The following is a 13,953-nucleotide window of genomic DNA, read 5'->3' on the forward strand; positions in this document are numbered from 1 at the left end:
CGCAGTAAGGAGACCTGGGTTCGCTTCCCGGGTCCTCCCTGCGTGGAGTTTGCATGTTCTCCCCGTTTCCTCCCACAGTCCAAAGACATGCCGATTAGGTGCACTGGCGATTCTAAATTGTCCCCAGTGTTCACTTGGGGTATGTGTGTGTGTGTGTGTGCGTGCCCTGCGGTGGACTGGCGCCCTGCCCAGGGTTTGTTTCCTGCCTTGCGCCCGGTGTTGGCTGCGACTGGCTTCAGCAGACCCCCGTGACCCTGTAGTTAGGATATAGCGGGTTGGATAATGGATGGATGGAATATTCCCCTCTACTGGCGGAGTGGTGGCTCTGAGGCTAGGGATCTGCACTGGCAATCGGAAGGTTGCCGGTTCGAATCTCGTAAATACCAACAGGGTCTGAGTACTTTGAGTAGTGAGAAAAGCGCTATATTAATGCAAAGAATTATTATTATTATTGTTATTTTCAGATCCCTTTAAGTGCAACATTTTTTATATAAATACTATTTTGTCTCCAACAGATCGATATCTCTTTATAAGTTCCTTTGCTGTCCAGCATTTCCAAAACATTCCGCTTTTCCCAGGATGAGTGTGCCGATCTCCACTTGAATGTCACCTTCTGAAAGCCTCCTAGTGAGTTAGGACACCCGAGGAGCTCTCCGAAATCCTGGTGAAGTTAGGAGAGGTTTCCTAAATTATAAAAACGTATAAAATGTTATTACTCCTACTCCTGTAAGTAGGACCAAATTTGCATCACTCAGATTTTAGGACCATTTTCCTCCGCTGAGACGCTGCACTGATTCCTTGTGTATTTTTCCTATTTTTTTTTTTTTTTTTACAGCATTAAAGAAAACAGTCGGTGACCTAGTTGTGATTTTATTAGAAATCAGAAGGAGGTATTCATGAAGTTCAAGGTGACTTTGGCACCGTCTTAAGCAATGACAGTTTTCTTCACGCAACGTGAGAGAAGCGGTGCATGTTGATCTTGTTCTGGGCCTCCGGCTGGAGTTGAAAAATGAAAGGTTAAAGTTGTGAATCTTAAATCAGATCTCAGCTACACTTTGCCGGTGACAGTAGGTGACAGATTCTGCTCACTAGCCTGACCATAATTGACTTTACCGGCCTCGATGCTCGGTGCCATGTTTAGTGAGAATGAAGCGCTGCACACTTCCAAGTATATCCAAGATGGCTGGCTGTGTCAGCATCAAGCTATGAGGTTACTTCTTTGTATTAGGGCCTGAAAGACTGTTGACAACAGATGACACAAATGAAAGCAAAGAAAATAATAATCTTAGATAAGAACCGACAAGAAGCCAAAGACTTGAGAGAAGATTTACCTCCCAGCAGGACAGTATGGCCAAAGCCACAATGAAGTCGCTAACAAACAAAAATGTTTCAGTGCTGTAGCCATGCAGTTAAAGCCCAGAGTGCATTGCGCTTCCACATTAGTCCACAGTTGGCTACCTGTTTTTTCCCCCCATAGTTCCTCCTACAATACGAAAGGCACTATATAATAAAAACGAGACCAACTTGACCACCCTTGCTCCTTTTCAGGGTTTCTGGCTAATCAGAGCTCAGTTTCAGTAGGCCTTTGCCTTCACGTCTGTCCAGCACACCACCGGCGCCTACTAGGGGGCTTCTCTCTTCACACATGTTCTGCAGTCCACCCCACCCCCAATTTGCTACATCCTAGGAGCCTGAGAAGCGAGGCCGCCTTGCAGATCCTTCCCGTTATCTTTACTAATTACATTTGCCCAGCGATGACAGCTCACAGTTAGCTGGAGGGGGGACATTAAAGGGCGATACAGGAAACAGCCTGTTCCTGCCTGAAGGGAAGAACAAAACAAAGAGAATGCCCAATATCCTGACATGCTACAAAACCATGTCCTCTTTACAAAGAGCTCCCTCTTCATTCCTCACTATCCATCCTGCTCTCTCCTCTGCAGCAATGTCTGTGAGCTTGCATGGCTGCATGGTGGATTATTAGTAAGGCTGGCACACAGACAGTAAAAACTGGGAGGCAAATTATGCAGGGTTTTAAAAGTCTGAATTGTCCAAAACGCACCTACAGTGCCAGTCAGTAAAAGCTTTTTAATGAACTTCAAAGGCTAGTCCACAGCCCGGACACCTACATGACACACCGACACTGGCGACTCCATACTTCTGCAGGTAGGCTGTCTTTGCTTTGCATGCTGGAAAATATGACCATTTAAACATCATCCTGTCTCACGAGACACATTTACATGTGCCGTAATATGCCGGTCATTCACAGAAACCCGATTTCTAAAATGCCATGCAGACCCTTGGTGAAACCAGATCATTGGCCTTTGAGAAACCTGATTAACAGATGTAGATTTCTCTGTAAATAATTGGCCATGTAAACTAGGGAATCCATTCCCAGACGGGTTTATCCATTCCCGGGAATTCGGGAATCCCGGGCACCCGGGGATGACACATGTGAACGGTTTTAGAACGACCAACACTTATTTTTAATAAAATTACTGCAATATGTTGACACAAATAAAAGACTAACCTTAACTACAAGCAGTTCATGCTGTCATATAAGTACATGTATCTAGTTAGTTGCAGTAATAAGAGCGTAGAAAGCACAACGTGTCCAGCATGCGGTCGTCCAGGCGAGAGCGCACCTTCGTGCAGAGTACGCCAGCCGCTGAGAAAGCACGCTCTGCCTCCACTGAGGTAGATGGCACAGTCATCAGATACGGATACACTTGTTCTAAACAACACCCGCGCTTGCCTTTGCTCTGTAACACCGCCATTTCAGTTTTTACAGATATATCCAGTTTCTTGTCATCATTCTGTGATGGCAAGTTTCTTGGCACAGATAATGCGGATGCAACAGACTGACGCATTGCAATTTCAAATTGCTGTTCAAAGCTGTTGTCTGATGAAGTGCAAGTTGGAGCAATGGCGCCACCTTAATTATTTTCAACTATTACTCTGTTATTTCTTGATCAATTTTTACACGCTATATATGCAAGCTTGGCCGTTCCCGTTTTCCTGGGAATTACAGCAGTTTCATTCCCGGGAATGCGGGAATGAAAAATGTCCGGGAGCCCTAGGAAATCGACACGTAAGTTGGCACAACAAGTGAATGTTTCACGTAGGTCTCGTCAACGTATGTTGCACTCGCTACAAATAAAGCCGTACAGAATGACTTGTGTCCAAGAACTGAAGGACGACGACATGGAAAAAGGTGTACAGTAATCCCTCCTCCATCGCGGGGGTTGCGTTCCAGAGCCACCCGCGAAATAAGAAAATCCACGAAGTAGAAACCATATGTTTATATGGTTATTTTTATATTGTCATGCTTGGGTCACAGATTTGCACAGAAACACAGGAGGTTGTAGAGAGACAGGAACGTTATTCAAACACTGCAAACAAACATTTGTCTCTTTTTCAAAAGTTTAAACTGTGCTCCATGACAAGACAGAGATGACAGTTCTGTCTCACAATTAAAAGAATGCAAACATATCTTCCTTTTCAAAGGAGTGCGCATCAGGAGCACAGACTGTCATAAAGACAGAGAAAACAAACAAATCAATAGGGCTGTTTGTTTTTAAGTATGCGAAGCACCTGCGGCACAAAGCTGTTGAAGGCGGCAGCTCACACCCCCTCCGTCAGGAGCAGGGAGAGAGAGAGAGAGAGAGATAGAGAGAGAGAGAAAAACAAACAAGCAAAAATCAATACGTGCCCTTCGAGCTTTTAAGTATGCGAAGCACGTGCAGCATGTCGCTTCACTAAGCAGCTGCACAGAAGGTAGCAACGTGAAGATAATCTTTCAGCATTTTTAGACGAGCGTCCGTATCGTCTAGGTGTGCGAACAGCCCCCCTGCTCACAGCCCCTACGTCAGGATCAGAGAAAGCGCAAGAGAGAGAAAGAGAAAAGTAAGTTGGGTAGCTTCTCAGCCATCTGCCAATAGCGTCCCTTGTATGAAATCAACTGGGCAAACCAACTGAGGAAGCATGTACCAGAAATTAAAAGACCCATTGTCCGCAGAAATTCGCGAACCAGCAAAAAATCCGTGATATATATTTAAATATGCTTACATATAAAATCTGCGATAGAGTGAAGCCGCGAAAGGCGAAGCGCGATATAGCGAGGGATCACTGTATTTTATTGCATGTGACTCCTTCAAACAATTGTAATTGGATTTTTGTATTGCATATCTTTCAGATATGTGACTTTTCCATTGTAGTCTTCATTAAAATAATCTTAGCCAGTCAGAGACAGTGGGCGGCGAGCTCCTGTGAAGGCTAGTCATGTAATCATGTAATGACTGAGGAGATCGTTCCTCCCCCAAACTATGCGACTCTTCAATGCCACTCGGGGGGGGGGTGTGTGTAAACGTTAACATTATTCAAAGTTATTGTCTGTTTTTACCTGCATTTTTATTACTCTTTAATTTAATGTTGTTTTTTGTATCTGTATGCTGCTGCTGGAGTATGTGAATTTCCCTTTGGGATTAATAAAGTATCTATCTATCTATCTAATGTGACATGCCCAGAAACAGTCCAACTAGTGGCGCGACTCGCTTCAGCAGTTTGATTTTGTCTTTAGTTGAAGGGGCGGCTCTGTAAATATGCGATCAGACAATCAGTGAATGGTCATCCAGTTGTACGATGCATAGAATGCACTGACAAGGAATATGAACAGAGTGTGTTCTGAACCTGACAAATAGACAAAAAGCCCATCAGTCTGACAGCTTGTGTTTTAGGTACCACGACAGACGAAAAAAAAAAAAGAGCAGAGATTGTGGCTGAACTCGCCATATCTGTTAACCATTTGTAGAGCATGGGCTCCGTCAGGCAGCACGCTATTGGCTGTCACAAAAACGGTTACTGGAAGGTTAGAATGCAGTTGGTAAAATCTGACACGCCCAACAATGTTCAGTCGTTTAAACTGACGTGGTCTGGTGAAAAGATCAGAATCCGACACGCCCCACTACTAGCAGTCATGTAATGAGACATCGGCTTTACTGAACTAAAACAATGTTCCTTTAGCAATGCAGGTTAGGCTGCTCCTGTTTTCACTTGATGGCCAACCCTTGTAGAGTCCGTTTATGGGATCACGTCTAGCAGAAGACCGGCCTGTAGCAGTTATATGTCAAAAGTGACAAAATCAATTTGTAGCAGCAGAGGGTAATGACACCAAGTTAAAGAGTTGAATTTCTTATAATTGTGGTCAGAAGTAGAATAAGCCTTCTCTTTATGAGGAAAGATTAAAAGAGCTGAACAGTTTAAGCAAAAAAAGATTAAGAGGAGACCTGACTGAAGTGTTTAAAATGATGAAGGGAATTAGTCCAGTGGATCGAGATGGTGACTGTAAAATGAGTTCATCAAGAACATGGGGACACAGTTGGAAACTTGTTAAGGGTAAATTTCGCAAAAACATTTGGAACTTTTTCTTTACACAAAGAACGATAGAAACTTGGAATAAGTGACCAGGTAGTGTGGTAGACAGTAAGACGTTAGGGACTTTCAAAACTCGACTTGATGTTTGTTTGGAAGAAATAAGTGGATAGTACTGGCGAGCTTTGTTGGGCTGAATGGCCTGTTCTCATCTATAGTGTTCTAATGTTCTTTAGGAGATTAAATTAATCAGTGGTGTGGCAGTGTAATTGAGTTTAGGAGTAAATGTGTTGCATTGGTGTGAGAAGTGGGATATTTCTGTCCCACAGGTGTCAGATGTAATTGGGGTTGCAGTGTACTAGACTTACTGCAAGAAAGAATTACCAGAGTACAGTAGTGATGTTACCTGTCCACGCTGAAGAAAAGCAATGGTAACATACAAAAAATATGGTGAATGTTTTAAAAAAGAAGCGTTTATTGCAGTAAAAGATTTACAACTACTAGTCACCCTCAAAATACTCTTCTACACTTCAAATGCACTTATCCAACGTTCCTGCCATTTTGCGAAGCAGTTCTGGAAGTTTTCTTTCAAGAGTGTCTTTAGTTGGGCTGTCGTGGCTACCTGGATGCCCTCAATGGATTGAAATTGTTTGCCTTTCATGGTCATTTTCAATTTAGGGAACAGCCAGAAGTCGCACGGTGCCAGATCCAGCTAATAAGGTGGATGCGGACACAGCATAATGTTTTTATTCGACAGAAATTGTCCTACTAGAAGGGATGTGTGACAAGGAGCGTTGTCACGTTAAAGAATGAAACTGTTTCAACATTTTCCTCGGTTATTGATGTCGAAGGACGTCCTGATCTTTCCTCGTCTTCAGCCGAGTCAGATCCATTATGAAATCGATCAAACCACTTGTAAACAGTCTTAATTGTCGGTGTAGTGTCACCATAAACGGATTTTATCATCTGATGGGTTTCCTGAGCTTTTTGCAATTTGAAACAAAATTTCACGTTAATGCATTGTTTAGTATCCATTATTAACGACAAACTTGAACTCAACAGTGGCTCACAAACGACTGACAGTATCAAACAAGTTGAAACTTGACACAAACTCGGTTCTAGAATGGACACGTCAGACCCTGCATTGAATTGTTTTGAGTTGCTCTTGGGTGGTGCTCTGCATCAACATTCACCGTACTTTTTGATCACACCTCATACTACACTATGAAAACTTTCCCTTTGCTAGGCAAGTTAAATCATTATCCATCCATCCTCTTCCGCTTATCCGAGGTCGGGTCGCGGGGGCAGCAGCTTGAGCAGAGATGCCCACACTTCCCTCTCCCCAGCCACTTCTTCTAGCTCTTCCGGGGGAATCCCAAGGCGTTCCCAGGCCAGCCATAGACATAGACCATCCAGCATGTCCTGGGTCTTCCCCGGGGCCTCCTCCCAGGTGGACGTGCCCAGAACACCTCACTAGGGAGGCGTCCAGGAGGCAAGTTAAATCATTACTCCAACCAAAATGTTGTTTAGAACATTAGAACAATCGATGATGGCATATGAGCCCAGAAAGCTTGTCCATCCTATTCACCTACTGGACATTCTCCAAAATTGCATCACGTTAATATTTGAAGGTCTCCAAAGTTCTTCTCTCCATAAGACTACTTGATCAGACTTCCGACCAATAAACGAAGGGGGAGGCAGGTCTTCCATTTAAAGCACCATGGTAACTAAAGAGTGAGCTGCTAATGGGCAGGACTTCGGACCAATGAATGAGGGGGTATGGGGATGGGTCTTCAATTCAAAGGCTTAATTGTCTTGAGCATGCTTCACCGTCACACATGACAGTGCCTTATTTAACAAACATTAGGAGAAATTAAAGGGATGTTGTCAGCATATGCCTGGATACCTGATTGTTGGATTAGGCAACAGAAATAATTTGTGCACATTTTGATATTGTCTGCTGCTTTTCAATCTGGCTTCTCACCCAAGTACAGTACATTGTGTCAGGAATTTTATTACCTCAAGGAAAACCTGACAGTAAATATTTTTCTCAGACATCACTACACAAACTGCAGTTTGAGCAAAAGAGAAAAGTAATTTCTTTTGGGTGGAGTGTTCCTTGCAGGCTGCTGTCTTTGTTGTGGTGGCACTGATCGTTATCAGGTAACTTGTTTTAGTCAAGAGATTAACAGGTGGGTTCATGTAGTGCTAACCTGTTATACTGGCATCAAAACTGGTGGCACATTTAATCCAAGGGATGTCATGTAAAGGAGTCCATCCATCCATTGTCCAACCCACTGAATCCAAACACAGGGTCATGGGGGGTCTGCTGGAGCCAATCCCAGCCAACACAGGGCACAAGGCAGGAACCAATCCCGGGCAGGGTGCCAATCCACCGCAGCACGTAAAGGAGTTGTGCTGTGAAATCGTTAACAATGTTTATATTCATTTTTGGGCGGCACGGTGGCGCAGTGGGTAGTGCTGCTGCCTCGCAGTTAGGAGACCTCGGTTCGCTTCTCGGGTCCTCCCTGCGTGGAGTTTGCATGTTCTCCCGTGTCTGCATGGGTTTCCTCCCACAGTCCAAAGACATGCAGGTTAGGTGCATTGGTGATTCTAAATTGTTCCTGGTGTGTGCTTGGTGTGTGTGTGTGTGTGTGCCCTGTGGTGGGCTGGCAGCCTGCCTGGGGTTTGTTTCCTGCCTTATGCCCTGTGTTGGCTGGGATTGGCTCCAGCAGACCCCGGTGACCCTGTAGTTAGGATACAGCGGATTGGATGATGGATGGATGGATGCTTTTTTTTTTTTTTGGAGTGGTTTGGCCGTATTTTGTTTTTACTTTTTTTACTTATGGAGAACTCGATTCTATCGCATAGTTTAGTTTTCATTTTATAACAGTGGGACATTTTTTTGTAAATTATTGCAACCAAAACCAAAAACATTGATATCTCGATGATGGGTGTGTGTGTGTGTGTGCGTGTATCACAGTTTGTAAAGCTAAAACGGCAGAACGGAAAAATACCGAACTCGAAACATTTGTCCTTTTATTCAGGCACACAACTGGAGCAGCTGTACACAAAATGGAATTCTGGGTGTTGCACTTCATAAAATAAAATACCAAAACTGACTTGGAATCATCTATATGTTAAGTGCTATTGTTAAATATAATGATTTGAAATGAAAGGATTGAGGACTTGAATTGTGAGAGTTGAACACTTTTTATGCGTGTATCTCTTCCATAATGGCCGTCTGTCACATATTGTAGAGTTTTGACGGTCTTCATTTCTGAATTCCAAATTCAATTTTAACCGCAACTACCATTACCAAACCACTTTATGTCACTTTATTAGTTTAGTCGACTGTTTTATCCAAAGTAACTTACAAATCACAAGTATGCAGTAAGTCTTTCCATTTTACTTTTCAGAAGAAATGAAAAACAAAAGATGAGCTATGTAACAGAGAGACAGCTCTCTATGCACAGAGAAAAATAATTGAAATCATAAAAGCCAAATGCCCATTAAACACTAATAGAACATCCACAGATTAAACACAGCACATACAGTAAATGGAGGACAGGTGTGTTTTAAATAAAGCACACAAAAAGCAACAGCTCAGAACAGACAAACATATGTTACGCTATGTGGATGCACATACATCACAATGTTCTCCCAATATAAGCATGACTTCATCATCTGCTTGCTTACTTTCGTACTGTAATACAAGTTTGTCCTTTTGAGCTATTTCTTATACATTTTTCTTCAAATTACAAAACCATATGTCTTCCAGTAAAATGACAATAAAAGGACATTTAAGAAACCTCAAGGACACAAAGGGAGAAATCACTGAAAATGAGAAGGAAATAGCAAATGAGCTGAACAAAGATTTCACCCAAGTGTTTGTAAAGGAAGAAACAAATAGTATGCCCCACACAGAAGTAAAAAGAACCTCAGATTTCACAGATTTTAAATTGTAAGAGTTAAATGTGCTTTAAGCCCTCGATACATGGAAAACTAATAAAAACCCTAGGCCCGATGGGAAAATAAAAGATGACATTTATAAACTCTTATTAGGCACTCCCTGTGCTCCCCGTCTAAGATGGGTTGAAATCCAAGTGATCAACGTAGGCTTGAGTGTTAATGTTTGCAGTGCACCATGCAATGCGTATGTCTCTGTTATTGGTATGGAATTCGTAAAAGCAGTATATTAATGTTTGTGATGTGCCATCTGTTGGAATCACAAATGCAATGCATATGTCTCTGCTATATGTCATTTGGAATGGGAGTCATAAAAATACTGTTAATGTTTGTGATACACCATCTTTTGGAATGAGAGACATAGAAACTGGACGGACACACAGACAGACACTTATCTTTTTATTAAAGTGGATATTTAAGAAATCACATGAGAAAGGAGAAGTACCTGCAATAGTGACCGCAATCTTCAAGAAGGAAGACAAAATGAATCCTAGTAATTATAGACTAACAGGTCTTCCTGCTCTACTGTGAAAAATTAAGGAAGCTATAATAAGAAATAAATTTGAAAAGTGCCTATAGGAAATTAATATACTAAATAACAGACAGCATCGGTTTACAAGAGGATCTCCCAAAAACAATCTTTCAGATTTTTTTGAAAAGGCAATATTTGGCAAAAGCAAACCATACGACATAATTTACTTAAGGCTCTCAAAAAGCCTTTGCGACAGTCCCACACTGAAAATTAATTCTAAACCCAGACACTGTTGGCATCAGAGATGACCTACAAAACTGGATCTCAAGTTGGTTAACCAACTGGAGACAAAGAGTACAGATAAGAGGAGAATGAAGTCATTAGTGGAGTACATCGGGGGTCTGTCCTGGGACTGTTACTTTTTCTGATTTATACTAATGGAGTAGATTTTGGTGTAGTTAGTAAACGTGTAAAATTCGCAGATGACATTAAAATTAGGGGAATGACAGACACTGTGGAGGTAGCAAAAACAATTCAGAAAGACTTGGACAAGCTTCAGAACTGGATGAGCACTTGGAAAGAAAAGTGCAAAATGCTGCATGTGGGAAACAGGAACGTCAATTAAAAATACAAGATGGGAGATGCTGTCCTGCAGGAAGCAACTTCTGAAGAGGGTTTAGGGGTTTGTGTTGTCACAACATTTTCATTGTCTAAGCAATGTGTAGAAGTGATTAAAAAAAGAATAAAATGTTAGGTTATATCAGTACAACAGTTGAATATGAACCAATGGAACATTATGCTCAGAGTATATAATGCACTGGTGAGACCACATCTGGAGTACTGTGTGCCATTCTGGTCACCACACTACAAGAAAGACATAGCAGCACTTGAAGGAGTGCAAAGGAGAGCAACCAAGTGCATCATGGGACTTAAGGACAAGTCCTACTGTGACAGACTCTGAGAGTTAAACCTGTTTATCCTCAAATAGAGGAGACTGCATGGGGACCTAATCCAGGTCTTCAAAATCCTCAGAGGTATTGATAAAGGAGATCCAGACGAATTCTGTCAACTTAACAATGAATCACGTACTGTAGTTGAAGACAAAAGTGGAAATTAAGGAGAAGGACATTTAGGACTGAAGCCAGGAAGCACTTCTTTTTTGGGAATTAGTCGGACTTGAAGTAGAAACCTTAACAACCTTTAAGAGGTATCTGGATGAGATATTGGGACAGCTCAGCAAACAAACCTGATGGACTGAACAGTCTTCTCTTGTTCGTCAAAATTCTCATGTGAGTTTAGTTTGATTCGTCTCAACTTTGTGTACATTTTGTATTAACATCCTAAATTATTATACTCTTACATGCACTCATTTAGTTGAAATTTTTATTCAAAGCAACTTACAAATCCTCCCATCCACCTTCCCAACCCGCTTATCCAGGGCAGGATTGCAGGGGTAGCCGCATCCTATACCAGCAAAATCACAAGCCAGTATTACAGTGACGTCCGTATTTTGACCATACAATATAGCCGGCTAGCTGACAGAATTAGGGTCACACAGTCCTGGGCAAGTGGAACCAACAACCAACACTTAAATCTCACAGCGTCACCATGCCCATTTCTAACTACTTTAGTTGTCAATGTGGATGATGGAAGTTAGATTGAAGGAAGTTAGATTACTTAGTAAAGAATTTTTTGGGTCTACTTACACAAGCAAACATGTACTTTAAGGGGCAAACATTAAAGAAGCAATGTTTTTGCATGGGTAACAAAACAATTAAGAATTAAAACCTTGTGATCCAGCATCTTTACAGGTAAATCAGATGGGAAGGCGCCGTCTCACACCACAGACAGGCTCTACAGTAAGAATTATTAAACAGTACAATCACTTCTCGACACACTCACCATTATTCCTTTGCACCTCCTATAATCAGAACGGCACATGATGCACACTCTTTATATTCATATATCATTTTGATTTAATACAGGTACATGATGACAAGCACCTGTGCTCTTCAGTGCTAAGTTGGGCTCCAGAGTCGTCTCTGGGCACTGGCCGGGGGCCCCAGATGTTTCCAATGCCTATGAAAGCAGGGGCCACAGCGTACTACTTTACCTAGGGGCCTATGATGCGGTTAATACGGCCCTGCTTGTAATGGTCACTCCTGCAGGGTCATAATAATAATTAATAATAACAAAGGCTGCCCATGAGCTCAAGTCCTGAAAGGGTAGTAAATGATTTACTTAAAGTCACACCATGGGACAGACACATCAGACAGAGACATGGATCAAACAGACAAATGTCCATGTGCTATTTAAGCCCTGACACTGTAGACTGCCTGGAAAGCCCCCCTTCTTCCAGCACGTCCCCTCAGTGTCCGATCAGCCAGGCTCTGGACCGGTCCTGCCCCGCTTCCAGTGACTCTGCTCAGTTTCCCGACTCGGCGAAGCGCCGCATCCCGCAGGCACATTGTTCAGCAATTTCCTGACTAAGACAGACCCCCCTCACTCGCCCCCCCTATACATCAGCAGCCAAGAGGGGTGGGACTGGGGGGCTCGCACCTTTTCCTGTAACTTCCGAACTCGCGTTACAGTCGAAACGCCCCGAGCAGGAATGCCAAAGAGAAAACGACCAAGAGAACCAAGTCCATCGCACGATACAGAAGAAAACTTGAGTTTGCGGCGAGGAGACTGGGCTGAACTGAAACTGGTTTCCTTCCCCGGGGGTCGGCGGCAGTGGAGGGGGGAGAGAGGGGGGGTCTCTCTTTTTTTTTCCAGCACTGCGCTTTTATGCGTCAGTTACTGCGGAGCTTCTCTGCCGGTAGTATGAGGCACAGATGCTCAAAACGAACACACAAGTTGAGATCGGATGATAAGCAATCGAGGACACAAGCTACGCCTCTCCGCTCGACACCCAGTGCCCCGTCATCGCAGTCTTTTTACTCCGCCGCAGTCACCTGGGCTTCCCACTGGAAGCGGCGTCTGGCGGTAAATGTGCCGGTGGTGGAAAGCTGTCCTTAACTGGGAACCGATCAGCCCGAACGCGACTCCCTGTGTCCGCAGCAGACGAAGAAGTAAATAAAACACAACGCATGTCTGCTTACCTTGCCATATGGAAAGTAGAAATATCCCACACAGAGGAGCTCGTCTAAGCCACCAAGACGTGGATCACACGTTTTAAGTCCTCCGCGTTTTCTTTCCGTTCTTTTTCTTCCCTGTAACTAAAGGGGTTTCAGTTGGGCCTCTGAAACCAAAACCGCTCACTTTCTCTTCTTCTGTAGTTCCTTCGTGATTTCTTCTCTGCGTGAGCGATCCGACCGCCACATTCCAAACTTACCCCAACAATGAGAAAGGTGGGTTGGACTCCAATTGCAAGGAAAAGAGAGAGAGAAGAAGAACCAGCCCCCTTTTTTTGTCGGAAAATACGAAAAGTGAGTCACTAACACTGCAAGACTCCCCCTGGCGGGCACATTTTCAGTAAAAGAGTGAAATTCATTAATCCTCAGGTAACACTGCAAGTTTATTTTCCAATTTGTCGTTGACGGTAGATATTAGTCCACATTACTCTTGCTGTAATGCTGAGTCGCTTGATGTATTACGTTATTTTTATACCAGCATATACTGAACATAATTCGTTACTGAGCACCATGTTCTCTATCTGACCTTGCGCCAGATTCTAGACTTTCGATTTCGATGTACTGTACTACTGTCTCTCTCTCTCTCTCTCTGTTTTCTTCACTAATAGCAATCAGTTTTGTCGCTCGTCACACAGGTGTGCCCTGCGGTAGGCTGTCACCCGACGCTCCCTGAATTGAACAGACTGAGTGAATGGATAAACGTCGTAAAAAGTCGAATACCCCATGCACTTTTAACGCCGGTATATTTAGTTAGATATTTCGTGACAGCTGTAACCTTCCATTTATTCATGTGCAGAGCCATAACACTGAAAATGTCCCCAGACGACGGAAGAAATCTTTCGCCTGGTCAGTCTGGTTTTAGCAAAGCATACAATCAGACTAAAAGACACACACACGTACGCTGCACATGGAAAGAACATACAGGATACACACACGGGCAGTAAGTGTGCCGGAATTCCAACTCCAGCGCCAACCAGTAAGCCACTCCACAGTGTGGAAGTGATCTTTTAA

At 43.2% G+C, this 13,953-nt stretch overlaps 1 protein-coding gene across 2 annotated transcripts in view; it reads right to left on the minus strand.

Annotated features, from left to right (window-relative positions):
- luzp1 (leucine zipper protein 1) overlaps window positions 1-13,170 on the minus strand; it is a 138,036-nt gene extending 124,866 nt beyond the window's left edge. For both annotated transcript variants that reach the window (XM_028818859.2, XM_028818858.2), the window contains exon 1: window positions 12,910-13,170. The gene's annotated coding sequence lies outside the window, so the exon portion shown is untranslated. The remainder of the gene's footprint in view (window positions 1-12,909) is intronic.
- Window positions 13,171-13,953: the final 783 nt, after the last annotated feature.

The sequence above is a fragment of the Erpetoichthys calabaricus genome, chromosome 14 (assembly GCF_900747795.2).
Source record: "Erpetoichthys calabaricus chromosome 14, fErpCal1.3, whole genome shotgun sequence".
Classification (NCBI taxonomy): Eukaryota; Metazoa; Chordata; class Cladistia; order Polypteriformes; family Polypteridae; genus Erpetoichthys; species Erpetoichthys calabaricus.